At 41.2% G+C, this 24,968-nt stretch overlaps 7 non-coding genes across 7 annotated transcripts; 3 read left to right on the plus strand and 4 right to left on the minus strand.

Annotated features, from left to right (window-relative positions):
• Window positions 1–11,700: 11,700 nt before the first annotated feature.
• On the plus strand, window positions 11,701–11,772 carry trnad-guc (transfer RNA aspartic acid (anticodon GUC)). Its single transcript has one exon. It is a non-coding gene; the product is annotated as a tRNA-Asp (tRNA).
• A 1,854-nt stretch (window positions 11,773–13,626) lies between these two features.
• On the plus strand, window positions 13,627–13,698 carry trnad-guc (transfer RNA aspartic acid (anticodon GUC)). The gene has a single exon. It is a non-coding gene; the product is annotated as a tRNA-Asp (tRNA).
• Window positions 13,699–13,923: 225 nt separating this feature from the next.
• On the minus strand, window positions 13,924–13,995 carry trnag-ucc (transfer RNA glycine (anticodon UCC)). Its single transcript has one exon. It is a non-coding gene; the product is annotated as a tRNA-Gly (tRNA).
• Window positions 13,996–15,041: 1,046 nt separating this feature from the next.
• trnad-guc (transfer RNA aspartic acid (anticodon GUC)) lies at window positions 15,042–15,113 on the plus strand. Its single transcript has one exon. It is a non-coding gene; the product is annotated as a tRNA-Asp (tRNA).
• Window positions 15,114–19,433: 4,320 nt separating this feature from the next.
• trnag-ucc (transfer RNA glycine (anticodon UCC)) lies at window positions 19,434–19,505 on the minus strand. The gene has a single exon. It is a non-coding gene; the product is annotated as a tRNA-Gly (tRNA).
• A 633-nt stretch (window positions 19,506–20,138) lies between these two features.
• On the minus strand, window positions 20,139–20,210 carry trnag-ucc (transfer RNA glycine (anticodon UCC)). The gene has a single exon. It is a non-coding gene; the product is annotated as a tRNA-Gly (tRNA).
• Window positions 20,211–20,845: 635 nt separating this feature from the next.
• trnag-ucc (transfer RNA glycine (anticodon UCC)) lies at window positions 20,846–20,917 on the minus strand. Its single transcript has one exon. It is a non-coding gene; the product is annotated as a tRNA-Gly (tRNA).
• Window positions 20,918–24,968: the final 4,051 nt, after the last annotated feature.

The raw sequence follows: 24,968 nt of genomic DNA on the forward strand, positions 1-24,968 counted from the left end.
CTATGCTCACCACTATACCGCAAGACTGTTGGATGTAGGCTGGAAGCCCTGTTGTGCGGTCAGCAAAGAAATTTTGCAATACATTAGCAGCTGGCAGGTGCAGATGAACTGAAACTCTCTTTGTTTGGACCTGGCACTTAAAAAAAATTGCATGAACTTATTGACTTGACCTACCAGGCTCCATATTAAAAAACAAATTTTTAATAATGTAACACGTTTTATACAGACACTTCATATTTGACACATGACGCCGTTCCTGGAAGTCGCGCTGATCAGGTACATCTACCGGTCTCTACAACTCCTCGTTAGTATAGTCGAGGTATAGTACAGTAGTATAGTATAGTATTTTTAGAAGATGGCTCCTTCCCATAATCTGCCCTGCAAGCAGTGTGACAGTCTGTAAATTCCACAAACAACAGTATAGAGGTCATTCGGCATTGCAGTCTGCCTACAGCTCTTTGGTACGATGGCCTTCATCTGTCTCAAAAGTAAGGGTTTTGTAGCGAATTGCAGCATTTATATTTAAATAACCTCCACTTGAGCACCTTTCGCGTGTAAAGCAAATGTGATAACCACTACACTACGGAAACTTGATTTGTATGTCAGTCCCACCTCTTCTAGGGTACGCTTGTTCAAAAGCAAATTAAACTATAGACTGCCCAGTGTTTTTAACATGGCAAAAGCTGCTAATTTTGTTGGCAGACCAAACATTTTTTTATTACTGTACAGGAAACCTCAATGGTCATTTGTTTTATTTTTGTCCTTTTCTAAAGAGATTGAACCACAAACATCCCTGCAAGTGTACTGACCTGCTCAACAGAAAATCGCATATGAAATTTTTACAAAAACCACCCACAGTTTCCGAGAGATATTTGTTTACCGACTTGTCAGCAAACTTGTTTTGTTTTGTTGCTGTCTAAACTACCTGCAGACAGATTTTCCCTCAGGTGACCGCATATACATTATTATTCAAATATTTTATAATTTAAATTGCATGTATATTGTCATGTAATCGTATTGTTATCGTGTTGAATGGATTGTGACGATAAGAAACAGTAAACTCCTCGTTGTGAATACAGCTGTTATTTTATAAGAGTATCTTTGTTTGTAAAGGTGAATGTTTCATCATAATCTCTCACTATGCTTAAAATATATGTTAACAGTGCAGTAAGATGTAATGTGCAGTAGTATGGAGGACCAAACTTGCAATTAAAAATGAATGAATAAATAAATGAATAAATAGATAGATAAATAAATGTGATAATAGGAAAATAAATAAAGGAATAAACGACTTGATAAAATAAATATGATTCATTTTAATCAAATGTATTTTTGTATATTTTTCCCCTAATTTATAATTTTTTGCTTTTATATTTTAATGTATTTGTATTATTTTTAATTGTATTTACTTATTATTTTATTTATTTGTTTGTTCCATTTATTCTTATATTTATTTATGCATTCATTTATTTGTATATTTATTTATTCATATATGTATTTATTTCCAGATTTATTTATTTTAATCTTTATTTATTTTTATTTTTATTTCTTTATTTTTATATCTATTCTTACATTTTTTTGATGTGCATGATAATTAGGTTGGTTGGTCTTGCTTACCAAATATAAATATTAATTAACAAATAAATAAAAGCAGAAAATAAATTAAGGGAAATAATACAAAAATTAGTTTGATAAAGAATAAATCATATTTATTTTATCAAGTCGTTTATTCCTTTATTTATTTTCCTATTATCAAATTTATCTTTTTATTTGTTTACATGTTTATTTATTAATTTAATTTCTGCGGGTTTGGTCCTCCTATAATGTAATTAATATCAGACACACACATATATTACATTTAAATTACAAACAAATATATATATATGTGTACAATTTAATGGTATAATTTAACATTTTTAATTAGTTAACTTGTTAACTTTTTATATATACATATATACATTTTTAAAGCAATTTAAATAATGAATATTAAATAATGCAAATTTAATAAACAGTACGTGCTCTAAGGCTGCATTTATTCAGTTAAGAAACAGTAATATTATGGAATATTATAGCATTGTAAAATAACTTTTTTATATATATCACTGATGTTTTAGTATTAACTGTCTTATTTCATTTTGTGACTGTAAGTATTTAAATGCTTATGCTGAGACACTAATGAATACATTCTGATTTCAGAACAGCATCATGAAGAAAACAGTGTTCTTCCCAGGGAAAGTCAAAGTGTCTTTCAGGAAAGGCCCATCAGGCCATTTACGCCGGGACCCATCAGAAGAGGCAAAAAGAATTAAAGACAACCCTTCACTGCAGGACAAGTCAACACCTCAAAGAGAAGATCTGGTCAAGTTGAACGCCCGTTCTGTTGTGTTACATAGAGGAGGGGATGTCTCTGACAAGCAAGAGGTGTTGGGAGAATGCATTCTTCAGTTCGGCAAGTACAAGGGCAAGTCTTTCAAGTGGTTATTAGAGAATGATGTCAGCTATGCTTTGTACCTGTCCGATAAGGTTGAGGAAGAAGAACAGGCTGGGCAGTTCAACCCAGAGGGTCCATGCAAGGATAGCCTCATTTCCTTTCTTGAGTATTCAAGAAGCTTCAAGGAAATTGAAGATCTTAAACAGTATCTGTCTCAAAGGCCAGACGCAGTGCCTTTTTTGACAGAGGATGACAATACTGTTGGATTTGGATCCAGAGCACAAGACACTTGGAGGAAGATTTGGGATACCAGGGCAGACGGATATGCTTTCTTTATAATGAGGCAGGAGTGTGTGCCAGGCAGCAAAATGTACAATTTGCAGCAGTATCTTTTAAAACAGCAGCAAAAACAGATGACCAAAAACACTCCTCCGATGCCCTCACCATCAGCTTCCGCTGCAAGACCACATGTTCCTTCCATTACTGACTCTGATCAGCCTGGTGAGTTAATAAAATTCATGCAAGTTTGCTTATATTGATTCTTAAAGCCTGCCTAGCTACTGATGCATTTGTCATATTTTATAGTAATGGAGGAGGATGAAGAACTGGAGAGGATGATGCTGAGTATTTCTCCAACAAAATATCTCACACAGCTGAGTAAGTAAATCAAGTATCGTGTCATGTGTGTTATATATACCCATGTCAAATTCTTATAAAATTGGTATAAAATTGTACATACTGGAGAGAAACCATTCAAATTATAATGCTTAATTTTTAGGATCATCTGCAGCCACAGGATCCACAGTCTTATCTACAACAGGTTACTTTACACAACAGGTTACTTTATCAGTTTTGGAGGCTTATTCGGTTACATACAGACTTATCTTACATTTCTGTTTTTTAATTATCTTATTTGTTGTTTTGGCACTGTTCTTGCCTGTTCTAAAACACATGTTCTTTTGTTCTAACTACTGTTAAGGTTTGAATATACCAGTGGTGAGGGTGAGTGCACTTCATGAATTGTATGCATGCTATTTAAACTGTTTTTATTTGTTGTGAAAAAGTGGACTGTTTACTTACAGACATTTGAACATTATCAGAATGTGCATTACTAGAATAAATAACAAAATACATAGAATAAAATAATAAATAATGATTAGTCATTTAATGTAGTCAAGACAATCAAATACATATCATGTACATTCAGTGTTTTAATATGTTTTTAATTTCCTCCCTGTGCTTTTCCTTGCAGCTCTGCCGCAGCCTCCATCAACATCAGCTCCTGTGTGTAGGCCTTCTTCACAGGGTGAAGGCTTTATACCACCTCAAGCAGCACAATCAGCACCTACACCTGCACCAATGCCGTCTGCACTGACTGAAACCCCTGTTCCCAGCTACTTGAACAAAAAAAGTAAAGACAGTTAAACACACGAGCATTAAATGTGTTATACACGCATATATATATATATATATATATATATATATATATATATATATATATACATTTATTTCCTTTGCTTTGTGTTCCGTGCAGTTCTGCCACAGCCTTCACCACCATCACATGCAGTCTCTAGTTCTCCCAATCCACCAGCTCCTGTGTGTAGACCTTCTTCACAGACTGATGGCTCTGTACCACCTCCTGCAGCACAATCAGCACCTACAGCTCCTTCATCAATGACGTCTGCACAGACGGAAGCACCTGTTACTAGCTACTTGCAAGATATTAGCCACTGGAACTGCTCTCTTCATCAAAGAATTTGGATGAAAACAGAGATGGAGTCCATGGGGCTCTGGCCAGGATCACACCCAGTAAGACACCTAATGAATATGGTCTCCTTGTGGCGCTATCCACCTCAGCCTGAGCTTATAGAGACAAACATGGGCCTTCCGTCACCAAAGTACTTCCAGCTCCATCCCTTTTTCATTTGGAAACCTGAGCACAGTATAAATGAAAGTCTTAGAAACAACTACATCCTGCCCTGACTCTACAGCTGTCCAAATCCTCATGTTGTGTCCTCAGGTGTGGGAAGACCCCGAGTGATCCTTGGCACTAGTGGGCAATATTACATCCTTGCTTCACGTCTGTGCTGTAAGGCATGTAAAAAATACTGGTTCGCTGATAAACCTCAGTGGGTGGACATGCTACCACAGCAATTCAGAAACATCTTGCCAACCTTCCTCACTCATAAGAAGGCAATCTGTAAAACTGTGATGGATGAACTGAGGCGCTCTGGAAAATCCCCTAATGACAAGGCCAACCAGCTGTCTGAGTTGCTTCACCTTAAGTTTGAAAGAGCCCACCTTGCATACCTTCTCATTGTGCAGAACGTCAGGGATGCTGAAGCAGGGCTGTATGGCCAGAAAACCATCACAGGAGCATTGAGGAAGGATGACACACCTGCTTCGTTTGGGGGTTACGAAGATACTGATGGGTGGCATGGGGTGTCTGTGTCTGCACATTATCTGGTGGAGTGCCTGCTTCAGGAATATCACCGGCAAGAGGCAGCTCTCCCTCAGCTCCTTCAAGGAACTTTTGGACAGGTGTTCAGATCAGATCACACACGCAAAGTTGCTAGAAAAGTGACCCTCTCATCTGGCACAATGTCATCCTACGCTGTGATGAACGAGAACTGGATGATCCTGTCCTGGGTGATGCTGCAGTCTGAGAGTGAGCAATCCTTGAGGTCAATGTACTGTGGGATGGCCAATCACTACAGTGCTGCTAGCATACCCAAGGCCAAGTACCAGTGGGTGGACAGGTAAGAATAATCACATCTCATCACACATCACATCAAGATGTGTAAGCAAAGGTAATGAATACATTAAAATTAAAATGTATTTCCCTTTTATGTACTTAGGGACTGCTGTGCTGCTTTCAGAGTGATGGACCCAGGACCGTATGAGCACCAGCAGTGGGAAGCTTGGAGGACCACTGAAGCTACTGTGGCAGAGGTTACATCAGAAAACCTCAAGAATGTAAATGCCGCTTGCCAGAAGTACAATGAGGACATGGTGGTTAAACTAGACTTGTTTCACTGTATGCGGCGATTCACCAGGGAATGTGTTTCGGAGCACCATCCTCTGTATAGCTCGTTCTGCCAGTTCCTCTCTTCTGCCGTAGTAGATCAGAGTGACCTGGAGAAACTGAGGAACGCATACAAGTTCTGTGGAATTGAGCCTGCTAATCCCACAAAGCAGCACATCAGAGCGCACTGCAGGACAAAAGTGCCACATCCTAGAGAGCTGGTCCAAAGAGTGGAAGAAGTACTTCACCATTTCCATCTTGCAAAGGATCCCAACAACATCTTCCTTTTTAAACCCTTGATGCTAAAATTGTGGTACAACTGAATCATGTCAAGGGTGAAGGAGCTGCTGTGCCCATCTGGATCCCTGTCAGAGGCACTTCACAGCAAGAGGGGTTTCATTTCCAACAGGCTCAGTGAGTAACGGGTAATCGCGTCTCTCCTGAGCTGTTCCAGGCGCAGGGTATGACTGGTGTCGCGCGCTGGAATTATCAGCCGCTGGTGGACCTGAAGCAGCCTGGGCTTGTCTTACCTGGAGTGTTTGACGCTGTTTTGATGATGGAGTTAAACAGGGCATCTATAAGAGTGACTGGGTAACCCAAATATCCAGCCTTCCACATCTCCAGCTGGGACACAAGAGAGAGGTTTGGCCTACAATATGTGGAGCCAGGCTGTCGACCTGTGCCTCTTGACTTTGACAAACACAAAAGCAGGAAGACAGACCTAGGGATGCAAGAAGAGTCTTCATCTGGCACTGATTTCTCCTTTCCATCTCAGGTAAGCCTTTAAAGTTCTTTGATAACAAACATTTTATTGAAAAACAAATACTTAATAATTCTCGCTCGCATATAACACTAATTTTGCTGAATTTCAGAAATGCTTAGAGGATTCCTCTTCTGCTGAGACCCCTCTTGCTCCTGAACCAGAGGCCACCCAACAGACTCTCATTTTCAATGTTTTTCTACTCCGAGTGCTGTGACAGTGAAGGAACAAACATCTGAGGAGTTTCTTTTAGATGCAGGTAATTATATTATTCATACAGGCACCAATGTGTGTAATCTGTTTGCCTAATCTATGCACACAAAACAAATACTTCGTTTAATAATTTTGTGAATCTCTTTTAGAACTGCCAAGCACACCATCACTGCCTTTAGCTGCTTCTCCCTGTGCTGCTCGGACTGGACCCATTAAGACAGGCGGTCGAGTCTTTGTGTTGGACCATAACAGATGGACAGATCCAATGAGAAATGCCATTGATGGTTTGCTGGCCAAGCACCACGGGAGCAAGGACCTCCTGACAAAGGTGGATGGTGAATATGCTGCTATGGTACAGAGTGCCTGCACTGACCCAAACAGCCTTTTGCACTCAACCACAAAGCAGCACATGAGCAGGTACATAAAAAACCTTGCTAAAAAAAAGAACACTAATGCTTCACTCAACACCAGCCCAGAAAAGCTCCTGGAGACACAGCAGTTATGGCAGCTTCTTCACTCAGGCAGTGAAACCATCAGTGTCCCAGTGACAGTACTGCCACCTGCCCCAGTCAATCCTCCCGCAAAGAGTGTTCCTGAGACTGTCTTTCTGGACCAGGCAGCGCTTGAGAAGATGGTGAAGGACATCATAGAGAAGCAGCAGGCAGTTCAGCAGCAACAACAACAACATATGCTGCAAAAAAAGCACACTAGATCCTGTTTAGCCTGTGGTCAGCCTAATTCTCGATACATGGGTGATGGCACCTCAATACATTTCTTTTATCAAGGTGGTGATGTTAAATACTTCTACTGCTCCAAGAAAGTTTTTGACACATATTCCGCAGAGGGCCTGACCAACCCCAGAATGCCCTTTGAAGACTTTGCAGAGACTCCTTTTTTTCAGCGAGAACTGGAGTCCTCGAAGCAGAGAGGGGCAGAAAATAGGAGGGTGATTGAGGAGAGAAGCAAGAGAAAGTCAGTAATGGAGCATCCTACTGGTCGTCTGTGCAGATTCTGCCACCTGCCACTGAAACAAGGACCCAACAGTCCTCATATTCACACTGGTTTCCCTGGAGTGGCAGGCAAATACATTTACTTTCCTGCTAAAGTGTTTTCCCTTTATCAGGCTCAGGGAATGAAATTTCATGGAAAGACTTTCAGCAGTCTCCATTCTATGAGGCTGAGAAGCAGAGGTGGATTGAGGAAAAGAAAAAATGACTTCACTGACAAATGACATGCCCAGACCTCAAATACTGTTTATAGCTCAAAGACATTCCTTGCACAATCTTATGCATATATGTATATACATATTATTGCACTTTTAATGTATATATATATATAATTTTTTTAAATATTTAATTTATTTCCATTTGTTCATTAAAATACCAAAATTATTGTATTTTATTGTATTGGATTGTGTTTTAGTGTTTTTTTAAGTTCATTTATTGACTTGCATTATTTTATCTTGCTCAGATTTGAAAAACACTAAATGTTAAGCACTGGTACTATTATACTCTGTACATAATTGTTTAATTTAAAATACTTTTTTTCTTGTTTTTTCCTGTTCTCCTCAACTTTAGATATTATTATTGCTGTTGTTTAATCTATAATCTATCATTTTAAATTGTTACATTTATTTCCATTGTTCATTAAAATCAAACAATTGTGTCCTTGTTTGCATTGTACTTTAGTGTTTTTAAAGTAAATTTTATTGACTTGCATTATTTTATCTTGCTCAGATGTGTAAACACTAAATGTTAATAACTGTTGTCATTAAACACTACATAATTATTTGATTTAAAAAATCTTGTTTTTTTCCTATGTTCTCCACAGCTTTATATTTTATTATTTTTATTATTAATGTTATTGTTGTTTAATCTATAAGTATTTAATACATTACCTTTTTTAGTTTTACATAATAATATGTATATTTTTGTACTATAAATAAAACGAGAAACTTACTATTTGGTGTTTACTGGTTATATTTCATATATATATTGGATTTCTGTACATAGTTAAACAAATATAATGTAAATATCTCAATGTAAAATGTAAAGGTCTAAAACATTATCAAAATGTTCTTTACAATTATTCACATTCAAATATTTTCTATATTAAAGAAAACTAAACCCTATTATAATGTAAATGTTTATTAAGGTAGTTGCACATTTTGTACATTCTACACAATAACAAATCTTACACGTTTTATTCTATTTTTGTGCACAAAGTTAGTTTATTATATGTAAATCGTACTTAACATGAGTTTCTAATCATTTTTTAATCTAGATACACTTTATGGTAGTTGTGGTCGAGACGAGACTCGAACCTGTAATTTCGTGTATTTTTTCAGGCCCGCCTCCCTGGAATTTCCTGCGTTCTTATTGGCTAGCAACGCTCTACACCTACATGCGACTGGCCCTCCCTGGGATTTCCTGCATTCTTATTGGCTAGCAACGCTCTACACCTACATGCGACTGGCCCCCGCGTGGAAGGCAGCTATGCTCACCACTATTGAAGACTGTTGGATGTAGACTGGAAGCCCTGTTCTGCGGTCAGCAAGAATTTTCGCAATACATTAGCAGCTGGCAGGTGCAGATGGACTGAAACTCTCTTTGTTTGGACCTGGCACTTAAAAAAATTGCATGAACTTATTGACCTGATCTACCAGGCACCATATTAAAAAACAAGGTCTCTAATTTAATAATGTAACACGTTTTATACAGACACTTCATATTTAAACGGTATTAGATTTATTTTTGCATTCACTGGCTTCTGTGAAGCGTTGAGCTAAAATGACGCATGACGCCGTTCCTGGAAGCCGCGCTGATCGGATACAACAACCTGTCTCTGCAACTCCTTCTGGAAAGTGGAAAGTATCTCCGCCTGTCACGCGGAGACTGGGGTTCGATTCCCCGACGGGGAGATTCAGTCCTTTACTGCTGCCAAAAGACCTTAACAAATGTTTTGCTCCAGCAAACAAGTTACAGGGAAGTTGGCAAGGGGCCCGGACGACTGTTTTAAAGACAGCTTGAGAAAAATGCAATGCGTTGGCCGGGAATCGAACCCATACAGCAAGAATGGACAGACCCAGGAATCGAACCCATAGCAAGAATGCTCGTAATCAAGGTCTTTAATTTACAAATGTGATGCGTTGGCCGGGAATCGAACCCGGTCACCTGCTTGGAAGGCAGCTATGCTCACCACAATACCACCAACGCAGGCCTTTGAACGTAGACTGGAAGCCCGGTTGTGCGGTCAGCAAGAATTTTCGCAATACATTATCAGCTGGCAGGTGCAGATGAACTGAAACTCTCTTTGTTTGGACCTGGCACTTAAAAAAATTGCATGAACTTATTGACCTGACCTACCAGGCACTGTAGTGATCTTTTTCTTTGTAGAAAAGTTAGAAGCTCAGACCAGGAGACAGTGGAAGTTTTCCAAGCAGAAGTTCTTTATTGCTTGTCGGTAGCTGCAGTCATTCCAACATCGTCTAACTAAGGGAACTTTACATTGTAGTTTATATACATTTCAAGGGGGAGGGATTACATTGTGAGGAACAAAGCATTAAATGAGCAGAAACATGAGAACAGAACGGTGCAGGACTTCTCGCACTGAGATAAGAACTCCAAGACAAATGGTCTCAGTAATAAAATGGCAGGATTTCAAACTTGCTCAGCATGCCTCTTCACCCGGTAAAACAATGAGAACAGGAAAAGCCTAGCCTTCTCGCACTGAGATGGGACAGTCAGGAATATCCTGCTGGGAACCCCTACCATTTGCAGAGATTTCCTGGTCTCATCATTTATAAACTTTCTCAATATAAAATACTATTGTATTGGATATCTAAATTAAACATTTAAATAAAATTTGTAATCCTACAGCACCATATTTAAAAACAAGGTCTCTAATTTAATAATGTAACACGTTTTATACAGACACTTCATATTTAAACGGTATTAGATAATTTTTTGGATTCACTGGCTTCTGTGAAGCGTTGAGCTAAAATGACGCATGACGCCGTTCCTGGAAGCCGCGCTGATCGGATACAACTACCTGTCTCTGCAACTTCTCGTTAGTATAGTGGAAAGTATCTCCGCATGTCACGCGGAAGACCGGGGTTCGATTCCCTGACGGGGAGATCCAGTCCTTTACTGCTGCCAAAAGACCTTAACAAATGTTTTGCTCCAGCAAACAAGTTACAGGGAAGTTGGCAAGGGGCCCGGACGACTGTTTTAAAGACAGCTTGAGAAAAATGCAATGCGTTGGCCGGGAATCGAACCCATACAGCAAGAATGGACAGACCCAGGAATCGAACCCATAGCAAGAATGCTCGTAATCAAGGTCTTTAATTTACAAATGTGATGCGTTGGCCGGGAATCGAACCCGGTCACCTGCTTGGAAGGCAGCTATGCTCACCACTATACCACCAACGCAGGCCTTTGAACGTAGACTGGAAGCCCGGTTGTGCGGTCAGCAAGAATTTTCGCAATACATTAGCAGCTGGCAGGTGCAGATGAACTGAAACTCTCTTTGTTTGGACCTGGCACTTAAAAAAATTGCATGAACTTATTGACCTGACCTACCAGGCACTGTAGTGATCTTTTTCTTTGTAGAAAAGTTAGAAGCTCAGACCAGGAGACAGTGGAAGTTTTCCAAGCAGAAGTTCTTTATTGTTTGTCGGTAGCTGCAGTCATTCCAACATCGTCTAACTAAGGGAACTTTACATTGTAGTTTATATACATTTCAAGGGGGAGGGATTACATTGTGAGGAACAAAGCATGTAAATGAGCTGAAACATGAGAACAGAACGGTGCAGGACTTCTCGCACTGAGATAAGAACTCCAAGTCAAATGGTCTCAGTAATAAAATAGCAGGTGTTCAAACTTGCTCAGCATGACTCTTCACCCGGTAAAACAATGAGAACAGGAAAAGCCTAGCCTTCTCGCACTGAGATGGGACAGTCAGGAATATCCTGCTGGGAACCCCTACCGTTTGCAGAGATTTCCTGGTCTCATCATTTATAAACTTTCTCAATATAAAATACTATTGTATTGGAAATCTAAATTAAACATTTAAATAAAATTTGATAAAACATATTAAAAAAAAGGGTCTCTAATTTAATAATGTAACACGTTTTATACAGACACTTCATATTTAAACGGTATTAGATAATTTTTTGGATTCACTGGCTTCTGTGAAGCGTTGAGCTAAAATGACGCATGACGCCGTTCCTGGAAGCCGCGCTGATCGGATACAACTACCTGTCTCTGCAACTCCTCGTTAGTATAGTGGAAAGTATCTCCGCCTGTCACGCGGAAGACCGGGGTTCGATTCCCCGACGGGGAGATCCAGTCCTTTACTGCTGCCAAAAGACCTTAACAAATGTTTTGCTCCAGCAAACAAGTTACAGGAGAAGTTGGCAAGGGGCCACCGACGACTGTTTTAAAGACAGCTTGAGAAAAATGCAATGCGTTGGCCGGGAATCGAACGCATACAGCAAGAATGGACAGACCCAGGAATCGAACCCATAGCAAGAATGCTCGTAATCAAGGTCTTTAATTTACAAATGTGATGCGTTGGCCGGGAATCGAACCCGGGTCAACTGCTTGGAAGGCAGCTATGCTCACCACTATACCACCAACAAAAGACTGTTGGATGTAGACTGGAAGCCCTCTTCTGCGGTCAGCAAGAATGTTCGCAATATATTAGCAGCTGGCAGGTGCAGATTAATTGAAACTCTCTTTGTTTGGACCTGGCACTTAAAAAAATTGCATGAACTTATTGACCTGACCTACCAGGCACCATATTAAAAAAAAGGGTCTCTAATTTAATAATGTAACACGTTTTATACAGACACTTCATATTTAAACGGTATTAGATTATTTTTTGGATTCACTGGCTTCTGTGAAGCGTTGAGCTAAAATGACGCATGACGCCGTTCCTGGAAGCCGCGCTGATCGGATACAACTACCTGTCTCTGCAACTCCTTGTTAGTATAGTGGAAAGTATCTCCGCCTGTCACGCGGAGACTGGGGTTCGATTCCCCGATGGGGAGATCCAGTCCTTTACTGCTGCCAAAAGACCTTAACAAAAGTTTTGCTCCAGCAAACAAGTTACAGGAGAAGTTGGCAAGGGGCCCCGGACGACTGTTTTAAAGACAGCTTGAGAAAAATGCAATGCGTTGGCCGGGAATCGAACCCATACAGCAAGAATGGACAGACCCAGGAATCGAACCCATAGCAAGAATGCTCGTAATCAAGATCTTTAATTTACAAATGTGATGCGTTGGCCGGGAATCGAACCCGGTCACCTGCTTGGAAGGCAGCTATGCTCACCACAATACCACCAACGCAGGCCTTAGAACGTAGACTGGAAGCCCAGTTGTGCCGTCAGCAAGAATTTTCGCAATACATTAGCAGCTGGCAGGTGCAGATGAACTGAAACTCTCTTTGTTTGGACCTGGCACTTAAAAAAATTGCATGAACTTATTGACCTGACCTACCAGGCACTGTAGTGATCTTTTTCTTTGTAGAAAAGTTAGAAGCTCAGACCAGGAGACAGTGGAAGTTTTCCAAACAGAAGTTCTTTATTGCTTGTCGGTAGCTGCAGTCATTCCAACATCGTCTAACTAAGGGAACTTTACATTGTAGTTTATATACATTTCAAGGGGGAGGGATTACATTGTGAGGAACAAAGCATTAAATTAGCTGAAACATGAGAACAGAACGGTGCAGGACTTCTCGCACTGAGATAAGAACTCCAAGACAAATGGTCTCAGTAATAAAATGGGAGGATTTCAAACTTGCTCAGCATGCCTCTTCACCCGGTAAAACAATGAGAACAGGAAAAGCCTAGTTTTCTCGTACTGAGATGGGACAGTCAGGAATATCCTGCTGGGAACCCCTACCATTTGCAGAGATTTCCTGGTCTCATCATTTATAAACTTTCTCAATATAAAATACTATTGTATTGGAAATCTAAATTAAACATTTAAATAAAATTTGTAATCCTACAGCACCATATTTAAAAACAAGGTCTCTAATTTAATAATGTAACACGTTTTATACAGACACTTCATATTTAAACGGTATTAGATTATTTTTTGGATTCACTGGCTTCTGTGAAGCGTTGAGCTAAAATGACGCATGACGCCGTTCCTGGAAGCCGCGCTGATCGGATACAACTACCTGTCTCTGCAACTCCTCGTTAGTATAATGGAAAGTATCTCCGCCTGTCACGCGGAAGACCGGGGTTCGATTCCCTGACGGGGAGATCCAGTCCTTTACTGCTGCCAAAAGACCTTAACAAATGTTTTGCTCCAGCCAACAAGTTACAGGAGAAGTTGGCAAGGGGCCTCGGACGACTGTTTTAAAGACAGCTTGAGAAAAATGCAATGCGTTGGCCGGGAATCGAACGCATACAGCAAGAATGGACTGCCCAGGAATAGAACCCATAGCAAGAATGCTCGTAATCAAGGTCTTTAATTTACAAATGTGATGCGTTGGCCGGCAATCGAACCCGGGTCAACTGCTTGGAAGGCAGCTACGCTCACCACTATACCACCAACGCAAGACTGTTGGATGTAGACTTGAAGCCCTGTTCTGCGGTCAGCAATAATTTTCGCAATACTTTAGCAGCTGGCAGGTGCAGATGAACTGAAACTCTCTTTGTTTGGACCTGGCACTTAAACAAATTGCATGAACTTATTGACCTGACCTACCAGGCACCATATTAAAAAAAAGGGTCTCTAATTTAATAATGTAACACTTTTTATACAGACACTTCATATTTAAACGGTATTAGATTATTTTTTGCATTCACTGGCTTCTGTGAAGCGTTGAGCAAAAATGACGCATGACGCCGTTCCTGCAAGCCGCGCTGATCGGATACAACTACCTGTCTCTGCAACACCTTGTTAGTATAGTGGAAAGTATCTCCGCCTGTCATGCAGAGACTGGGGTTCGATTCCCCGACGGGGAGATTCAGTCCTTTACTGCTGCCAAAAGACCTTAACAAAAGTTTTGCTCCAGCAAACAAGTTACAGGGAAGTTGGCAAGGGGCCCTGACGACTGTTTTAAAGACAGCTTGAGAAAAATGCAATGCGTTGGCCGGGAATCGAACCCATACAGCAAGAACGGACTGCCCCAGGAATAGAACCCATAGCAAGAATGCTCGTAATCAAGGTCTTTAATTTACAAATGTGATGCGTTGGCCAGCAATCGAACCCGGGTCAACTGCTTGGAAGGCAGCTATGCTCACCACTATACCACCAACGCAAGACTCTTGGATGTAGACTGGAAGCCCTGTTCTGCGGTCAGCAATAATTTTTGCAATACTTTAGCAGCAGGCAGGTGCAGATGAACTGAAACTCTCTTTGTTTGGACCTGGCACTTATAAAAATTGCATGAACTTATTGACCTGACCTACCAGGCACCATATTAAAAAACAAGGTCTCTAATTTAATAATGTAACACGTTTTATACAGACACTTCATATTTAAACGGTATTAGATTATTTTTGCATTCACTGGCTTCTGTGAAGCGTTGAGCTAAAATGACGCATGACGCCGTTCCTGCAAGCCGCACTGATCGGATACAACTACCTGTCTCTGCAACTCCTCGTTAGTATAGTGGAAAGTATCTCCGCCTGTCACGCGGAAGACTGGGGTTCGATTCCCCGACGGGGAGATCCAGTCCTTTACTGCTGCCAAAAGACCTTAACAAATGTTTTGCTCCAGGAAACAAGTTACAGGAGAAGTTGGCAAGGGGCCTCGGACGACTGTTTTAAAGACAGCTTGAGAAAAATGCAATGCGTTGGCCGGGAATCGAACCCATACAGCCAGAATGGACAGACCCAGGAATCGAACCCATAGCAAGAATGCTTGTAATCAAGGTCTTTAATTTACAAATGTGATGCGTTGGCCGGGAATCGAACGCGGGTCAACTGCTTGGAAGGCAGCTATGCTCACCACTATACCACCTACGCGAGGTGGTATAGTGGTGGTAAAAAAATTGCATGAACTTATTGACCTGACCTACCAGGCACCATATTAAAAAAAAGGGTCTCCAATTTAATAATGTAACACGTTTTATACAGACACTTCATATTTAAACAGTATTAGATTATTTTTTGGATTCACTGGCTTCTGTGAAGCGTTGAGCTAAAATGACGCATGAAGCCGTTCCAGGAAGTGCCGCCTATCGGGGACAACAACTGTCTCTGCAACTCCTCGTTAGTATAGTGGAAAGTATCTCCTCCTGTCACGCGGAAGACCGGGGTTCGATTCCCCGACGGGGAGATCCAGTCCTTTACTGCTGCCAAAAGACCTTAACAAATGTTTTGCTCCAGCAAACAAGTTACAGGAGAAGTTGGCAAGGGGCCTCGCACAACTGTTTTAAAGTTGGCTTGAGAAAAATGCAATGCGTTGGCCGGGAATCGAACGCACACAGCAAGAATGGACTGCCCCAGGAATCGAACCCATAGCAAGAATGCTCGTAATCAAGGTATTTAACCCTCTGAAACCGACGGCATCGTCGACGACGCCACACGACTCCTCCGATAAATATTGATATTATTTGATGAAAAATTGATCGATTTCCTTACCGTTTTTTGCAGCAGAAAGCTAACACGCTAGCCGTCACGGGGGTGTATTTGGTGTCTTTCTAGCCTTGTCAGAAGGTTTTCTATCCAGCCTGGAACTTGTGCGTACTTTCAGAGTGTTTCAGAAATAAATCCATATGTGTATATCCCAGTTTTGATCTCTGAAGTCCATAATTTATAAATTTTCCGTCATATTTGCTGCTAGCTTGATGCAAGCTGCCATTTTGGACATCTCGCGATGCTTTGCGTGAGGTTGTTGACCAATGAAAGGCTGATCCGTCGTCCACGTTGGTGTGCGTCATTACGCATGAACCAAGGGTGATATTTTGGAAAGAGAGAGACGCACGGCACAGTGGTTTCGAGGAGAGAGAGAGAGAGAGACGCACAGAGAGACGCGAGTTTTGAATAATACACAGAGAAACACGGAGAATAATGGATCCTCAGAGATTGAGAAACATGGATGTAAATCAAGCACTGGCCTTTTTTGATGCCATGGAGGATGATGGATTTTCTGGAGAAGAGAGCTTTTTGACTGATGAGGAACTTGATTACCAGAATCGTCTAGACCCTGCTGAAGAGTAAGTTACATTTATTTATTTACTGTAAAAGTATAAAAATAAACAAAAACTAATATGATAAAATATACATTTTCTAAATATGGAAAAATAAGTTATGTAAAAGTAGTATTTCGTTTTTCTGTGTGTGTTACAGAGTAGTAAGAGTTGTAGATTACACTCTTTGTCTCTCAACCATTGTATGTCTGAGTTTATTTACTGTAAAAAGTATAAAAAAAGAAGAAAAAACTAATATGATAAAATATAAATTTTCTAAATATGTAAAAATAAGTTCTGTAAAAGTAGTATTTCATTTGTTTATGTTTGTTACAGAGTTGTGGATTACACTTTGTCTCTCAGCCATTGTTTGTCTGAGTTTACCTAGAGATACAAACAAAGGATGTTGTAGTGGGGGGTTGGTCACACCTTTTACCTGTGGAGAGAATAGTGGGGGGTTGGTCACACCTTTTGGCTGGAAAGCGAATGGTCATATTATAGCTGTGGTGGGTTGGGGGTACAGTAGCAATCTCAGCCATTGTAATCTTATGTGAAAAATCAAATACAAAAACAGTAATTGATCTAATTTGTATGATCTAATATTTTGCTTTATTTATTTGTTTTACAGTTGTGATAATGATGAAGACACCAGCCCACCCACCCAAGCCAGACAGGAAAGCTCCCATTCTTCCACTGAGGAGGGCCCTTCCACTTCTGCTGCAGCATCCCAGCAGCTGCCAGGAATAGGTCATGGACGGCTGCAGTCACGGTCACGAGGGAGAGCGCGGTCAAGGTCAAGATCCAGATCCAGATCCAGATCTGGCAGCTTGAGGGGTCGACAGAGTCCTAAATCATCAAGGTCGAGATCTAGATCACCACAGCCAGCAGCCCCAACTCCATCATGGAACAGTGAGAGTCAGCCAGACATCCCTCCAGTGCCCAAAAGGTTCGTCCCAACAAGAAAGCCAGGACATCAGCTCAGCCCCACATCCATTTACACACCATTGGACCTTTTCAAACTCTTTGTCAGTGACAGTGCAGCAACCACTCTGTGTAATAACACAAACACAAACGCTGCAAAAAACATTGCCAGTGGCAAAAAATATTCCTGGAAAAACTTCACCGTTGAAGAATTTTTCAAATATGTAGGGCTGACTTTCTTTTTTGCACTGGTGAGACTGACAAATATCCGGGACTACTGGAGGACAAACACCATTTTCAGCCTACAGTTTCCCCACTCAGTGATGACACGTGACAGGTATCAGGTAATTTCCTGGAACATCCACATGAGCGACCCTGATGAAGATGTCCACAACGACCGGAAGAGAGGGACACCAGCTTATGACCGGCTGTTTCGTCTAAAGCCCCTTTTAGATGACATCATACATGCATGCAGAGCATTTTATCACCCACGGCAGAACCTTTCAGTGGACGAGAGGATGGTGGCAACAAAGGCTCACACTGGCATGACCCAATATATGAAGGCGAAACCAACTAAGTGGGGCTTCAAACTTTTTGTGCTGGCAGACAGCAGCATTGGGTACACTTTAGACTTCGCTGTATACACGGGGAAGTCTGTGTTTGCTTCTGGTGTAGGACTGGCATACGACTCGGTTATGTCCCTCATGAAGAAATCATCCCTAGGGAGTGGCTACAATTTGTATGTAGACAACTTCTACACAAGTCCAAAGCTATTCATGGATCTGTACAGCATGAACTTTGGAGCATGTGGCACCTACAGGGACAACAGACGAGGATGCCCCCGCACAACAACAAATGCCATGAACAAAAAGGATCCTAGGGGTACCATCAGGTGGATCCGTGACGGCCCTCTGGTTTTTGTAAAGTGGATGGACACTCGGGAAGTCTCTGTCTGCTCCACAATTCACCCGGCCTTCTCTGGCAACACAGTTCAGAGAAAGGTAAGAACTCCAGATGGAGGCTGGAACACCAAATCCATTCCATGCCCAACCCCGGTCACTGAATACAACAAGAATATGGGAGGTGTTGATCTTTCTGATCAACTCATCCAATACTACTCAGTTCACCATAAAACAATGAGATGGTACAGGACACTGTTTTTCCATTTTTTGGACATTGCTGCGACCAACAGTTTTTTACTTCACAAGGAAGTTTGTGCAGAGAAGCAGCAACAGCCCATGACCCACAGGGCTTTTCTGGAGGAGCTGTCAGCCCAACTCTGTGGTGTTACAGTTGCTGTTCCTCCCACCCAGCAACAAAGTAACCATGTACCCGTCCAAACATCGGAACAAACTGAAGCAAGCAAGAAGGCCACATATGGTAGAAGGCAATGTGTGAACTGCAAACAGACAAGGCAGGTGAAACAGGCCACCCCCTGGAAATGCAAAGCCTGTGATGTGGCCCTCTGTGTGATTCCTGATAGGAACTGTTTTGAGGCTTGGCATCAGTGATTTTCATGAGGCCCAAAACGCCTGGACTTCCTTTGGAAAAATGTAAATATTTTTTGTTCTGTTCAAGTTATAACGTTCATTCCTGTGCTCCAGGACTCCAAAGACTTGAAAAAAACTGTTTTCCAGAGGAAAATTGCTTAGCTTTTATTTATTTGTGTGTGATTTCAATAAATATTTGAGTGATTCAATTTCCGATTTATTTTTTCATTTGTCTTTGTGGTCCCATAACTTATTTTACATTCAGGTGACATCAATGAAACACAAATAAGCTGAAAGTTCAATTTGTCCTGAAAAAAAAGATGTGTGTCAATTGTCTGTGCACAAAAGTGTTGATGTTTTACAAGCTTTTTTAGTGAATAACACCAGACGAAAAATTTATTGTAAAAATACCCTTAGGTCTCAGAGGGTTCATTTACAAATGTGATGCGTTGGCCGGGAATCGAACCCGGGTCAACTGCTTGGAAGGCAGCTATGCTCACCACTATACCACCAACGCAAGACTATTGTAGACTGGAAGCCCTGTTCTGCGGTCAGCAATAATTTTCGCAATACTTTAGCAGCTGGCAGGTGCAGATGAACTGAAACTCTCTTTGTTTGGACCTGGCACTTAAAAAAATTGCATGAACTTATTGACCTGACCTACCAGGCACCATATTAAAAAAAAGGGTCTCTAATTTAATAATGTAACACTTTTTATACAGACACTTCATATTTAAACGGTATTAGATTATTTTTTGCATTCACTGGCTTCTGTGAAGCGTTGAGCTAAAATGACGCATGACGCTGTTCCTGGAAGCCGCGCTGATCGGATACAACTACCTGTCTCTGCAACTCCTTGTTAGTATAGTGGAAAGTATCTCCGCCTATCACACGGAGACTGGGGTTCGATTCCCCGACGGGGAGATCCAGTCCTTTACTGCTAACAAAAGATCTTAACAAATGTTTTGCTTCAGCAAACAAGTTGCAGGAGAAGTTGGCAAGGGGCCTCGGACGACTGTTTTAAAGACAGCTTGAGAAAAATGCAATGCGTTGGCCGGGAATCGAACGCATACAGCAAGAATGGACAGACCCAGGAATCGAACCCATAGCAAGAATGCTCGTAATCAAGGTCTTTAATTTACAAATGTGATGCGTTGGCCGGGAATCGAACCCAGGTCAACTGCTTGGAAGGCAGCTATGCTCACCACTATACGACCAACGCAAGACTGTTGGATGTAGACTGGAAGCCCTGTTCTGCGGTCAGCAATAATTTTTGCAATACTTTAGCAGCTGGCAGGTGCAGATGAACTGAAACTCTCTTTGTTTGGACCTGGCACTTAAAAAAATTGCATGAACTTATTGACCTGACCTACCAGGCACCATATTAAAAAACAAGGTCTCTAATTTAATAATGTAACACGTTTTATACAGACACTTCATATTTAAACGGTATTAGATTATTTTTTGCATTCACTGGCTTCTGTGAAGCGTTGAGCTAAAATGACGCATGACGCTGTTCCTGCAAGCCGTGCTGATCGGATACAACTACCTGTCTCTGCAACTCCTTGCTAGAATAGTGGAAAGTATCTCCGCCTGTCACGCGGAGACTGGGGTTCGATTCCCCGACGGGGAGATTCCGTCCTTTACTGCTGCCAAAAGACCTTAACAAAAGTTTTGCTCCAACAAACAAGTTACAGGGAAGTTGGCAAGGGGCCCGGACGACTGTTTTAAAGACAGCTTGAGAAAAATGCAATGCGTTGGCCGGGAATCGAACCCATACAGCCAGAATGGACAGACCCAGGAATCGAACCCATAGCAAGAATGCTCGTAATCAAGGTCTTTAATTTACAAATGTGATACGTTGGCCGGGAATCGAACCCGGGTCAACTGCTTGGAAGGCAGCTATGCTCACCACTATACCACCAACGCAAGACTATTGGATGAAGGCTGGAAGCCGTGTTGTGCGATCAGCAAGAATTTTCGCAATACATTAGCAGCTGGCAGGTGGAGAAGAACTGAAACTCTCTTTGTTTTGACCTGGCACTTAAAAAAATTGCATGAACTTATTGACCTGACCTACCAGGCACCATATTAAAAAACAAGGTCTCTAATTTAATAATGTAACACGTTTTATACAGACACTTCATATTTAAACGGTATTAGATTATTTTTTGCAATCACTGGCTTATGTGAAGCGTTGAGCTAAAATGACGCATGAAGCCGTTCCTGGAAGCCGCGCTGATCGGTTACAACTACCTGTCTCTGCAACTCCTTGTTAGTATAGTGGAAAGTATCTCCGCCTGTCACGCGGAGACTGGGGTTCGATTCCCCGACGGGGAGATCCAGTCCTTTACTGCTGCCAAAAGACCTTAACAGGAATCGAACCCATAGCAAGAATGCTCATAATCAAGGTCTTTAATTTACAAATGTGATGCGTTGGCCGGGAATCGAACCCGATCACCTGCTTGGAAGGCAGCTATGCTCACCACAATACCACCAACGCAGGCCTTTGAACGTAGACTGGAAGCCCGGTTGTGCGGTCAGCAAGAATTTTCGCAATACATTAGCAGCTGGCAGGTGCAGATGAACTGAAACTCTCTTTGTTTGGACCTGGCACTTAAAAAAATTGCATGAACTTATTGACCTGACCTACCAGGCACTGTAGTGATCTTTTTCTTTGTAGAAAAGTTAGAAGCTCAGACCAGGAGACGGTGGAACTTTACATTGTAGTTTATATACATTTCAAGGGGGAGGGATTACATTGTGAGGAACAAAGCATGTAAATGAGCTGAAACATGAGAACAGAACGGTGCAGGACTTCTCGCACTGAGATAAGAACTCCAAGACAAATGGTCTCAGTAATAAAATAGCAGGTGTTCAAACTTGCTCAGCATGACTCTTCACCCGGTAAAACAATGAGAACAGGAAAAGCCTAGCCTTCTCGCACTGAGATGGGACAGTCAGGAATATCCTGCTGGGAACCCCTACCGTTTGCAGATATTTCCTGGTCTCATCATTTATAAACTTTCTCAATATAAAATACTATTGTATTGGAAATCTAAATTAAACATTTAAATAAAATTTGTAATCCTACATTTCCCCCTTTGAGAGTTCTAAATAACTCTCACAAAATACAAATTTAAACACTTAAACAAACATGCAATTTTAGGGTCCGTGACGTCCCTACGGGTAATAATCTTCAGTCGTCTGGTGTAATTTGCTGAAAGATCAAGAATGTCTTGTTGGCCCACCATGTTTGCGCACAAGTGAGTCCTGGAATGCAGTCATCTTCAGATGTGACATGCACACTTTCTTTCCAGCAAACAAGGCATTTGTGACATATTCATCAGCTCTAAGAATATGTTGTTTCTGGAGTCCAGACTTTGTGCGATCTTCATGATGTGTAGTAGTAGGACAATCTTGATCATGTCGATGGATGATTGAAGGTTTCGTATGTGAGTCTCTGCGTTGTGTATTTTTTTTTCTTTCGTGATAGTATGTTCGGCAGTGGGTCTAGTTGTTTTCTGGAGGTTGTGGCTTCATACGCAGGTGAGGAGGTTGATGCGTATGGGTCTCGGGACAGTTATCAGTGGTGTCTGCACAGAGTAAGAAAGAAAAAACGAAAGACAGTAGAGCAGTATTTGTTCAAACACTAGGATTGTGAACTTTTTCTGAGTCTGCTAGACAGTGGAGCAGTATTTATTCAAACACTAGGGTTGTAAACTTTTCTGAGTCAGCTTTTGTTGTTTCCTCTTTCCCTATTTCTTAAACCTTTGACACCTAAGGAACAGTGAGGTAAGGATGGACTAGGATAGGGCCTATGAGGGAAGTCTTCACCCCAGGGTTAACCCCCGAAGCCTGTTGCGCTGGGTACTTCCCGGGGCTCCTCACTGGTTCCGTGTCCTAACCTATCCCTGTAGGTGGGGGAACAACCTTACAGTGTGTACAATGAGTCCAGGTTTTCCTTCCCTGACACAATACTGCAGCTGCTGTAATCAACATCACTTGATGTGGCCCATGCCACTTTGGTTCTAATGGAGGAAACGTTTTTGTACAGATCAATTATTGATTCAGGAGGCATAATTTTCTTCTGTGCTGCACTACCTGAACAAACTTGTACAGTTGCATAGAAACAAGCCTGTTTAGCTGCCATATCAGCAAGATAATTATCTTTAGCTTCCGTAGTATTAGTTGTGAGATGTGCTTTCACTTTGATCACTGCTAATTTCTTTGGAAGTTTCATGGAAAACATTAGATCTTTCACTAATTCAGCATGCTTAATGGGGGATCCAGCAGAAGTTAGAAACTGTCTGGTTTGCCAAATGACACCAAAATCATGAATTACCCCAAAAGCATATCTGGAATCTGTGTAGATATTAGCAACTGATCCTGAAGCTAGCATGCATGCTCTTGTTGGGGCTACTAGTTCTGCAGCTTGAGCTGAAAAATGATCTGGAAGACGTCCTGAAGCTAACACTTCCGTGATGGACGTTACTGCATAACCTGCTCGTCTGTAGTAATTTCTCCTTCATCCTCTAACAAAACTTCAGTCATAGCAGACATTGTACATGAGGACGGATTCGTGACAGGTGAAAGCTGTAAGACAATATTCGGCATTATTGTGGACACTGCATGATGGCTTTTTTTACGTTTACAGTCTGACCTAACACTATTAATGATGAAAGGCCTGTGCTGTAAAATAACATTTAAGGCTGTGAGTCTACTTTAACCAGTGTCCCCCAAAGGAGAAACTGAGATAGTTACTTTCCTTTTGTTCTATTAAACAAAAACAGAAGTCTTTTATCTCTGTTGTAAGTTAGTGGGGAAATTAAGCACTCACAGCCCAACTGGTTAACAACTAAAACAGCCGCCCAACGAGCTTAATGACGAGGGGAGGGGCTGCTTCAGAGGAGCCAGCAGGCTGAGCAGAAGCTGAGTTACATTGTTAGTTTCTCTAACATTCTTTTTGTTTTTTCTACACTATTTTCCCCAATGTCCATGTTTACCACAATAATAACAACTGCTGCCCTCTCTCTTAGGACATTTGCGTTTCTGTTGCTTCTCTGCGTTGACCTTAAAGGATGCTGCTGCAATTTTCACTCTTGCCTTGACATCAGAGTTTCTTTCCCAAGTAACTAAACTGTCCAAGTTGTTTTGCAGGGTTCTAGTGACCCATGTGACATTTAAGAAATGCAATGCATTTCTATGCTCTGACAAAAGACCATCACACCATGTGCGAGCTAAGGGGCCATTATCATTTAACACCTTCTCTGAAGTGTCCGCTATACCACTGTATGCAGCAGCTGACTGACAAAATATTTCTGTGTACTGACTAACAGTTTCATTCTTCTTCTGTACACAACTAGTTATCTTTGACCAGTCCACTTTTGGTCCAACAATGCTTTTTAACGCTCTCATAACTATCTCTCAAGTCATCTTTTCTAGCATTTTGAAACTCAAAATAGTTTACAGAATTTTCAAAATCACTGAATTCTGACTGTTGCTTTTGTGTTTTCCCGCTTTATTTTCTCTTCAGGTGCTGATTGTAGACACCTGAAGTTTTGCTGTTTTTCTTTTCACTTTATTTTTGTTATAGGTAATTAAGAAGATTAAAATTTAGTTAGGATAGTTTTGTTTATTATTTTTGCTCCCTCCTGAAGCTTTTATTCCCTTTTTTCCCTGTTTTAATGAATTACGCTTCAGTTTTACCTTTGGTTGGCAATATTCTTTCTTGAGCTGGGGCTGGACATGAGAAGTTCCCCATGGTCTCTCTCATCTCTTTGTTACATTTTCCCTTAACACCAAAAACAGGAAACTGAGGCTGCAATTCACATCAGCTCAATAAAACCTAAGAATAGAAGATTGGAAAAACGTTGCCTGGTCTGCTAGTCTCAATTTCTCCTGCAACATTTAGATGGGTCTCCTGCAAAAACTTGAAAGCATAGATTCATCCTGCCTTGTATCAATGGTTTAGGCTGTG

The sequence above is a fragment of the Siphateles boraxobius genome, unplaced genomic scaffold, assembly GCF_051911475.1.
Source record: "Siphateles boraxobius isolate OS27281-9 unplaced genomic scaffold, OSU_SipBor_1 51, whole genome shotgun sequence".
NCBI classification, from domain to species: domain Eukaryota; kingdom Metazoa; phylum Chordata; class Actinopteri; order Cypriniformes; family Leuciscidae; genus Siphateles; species Siphateles boraxobius.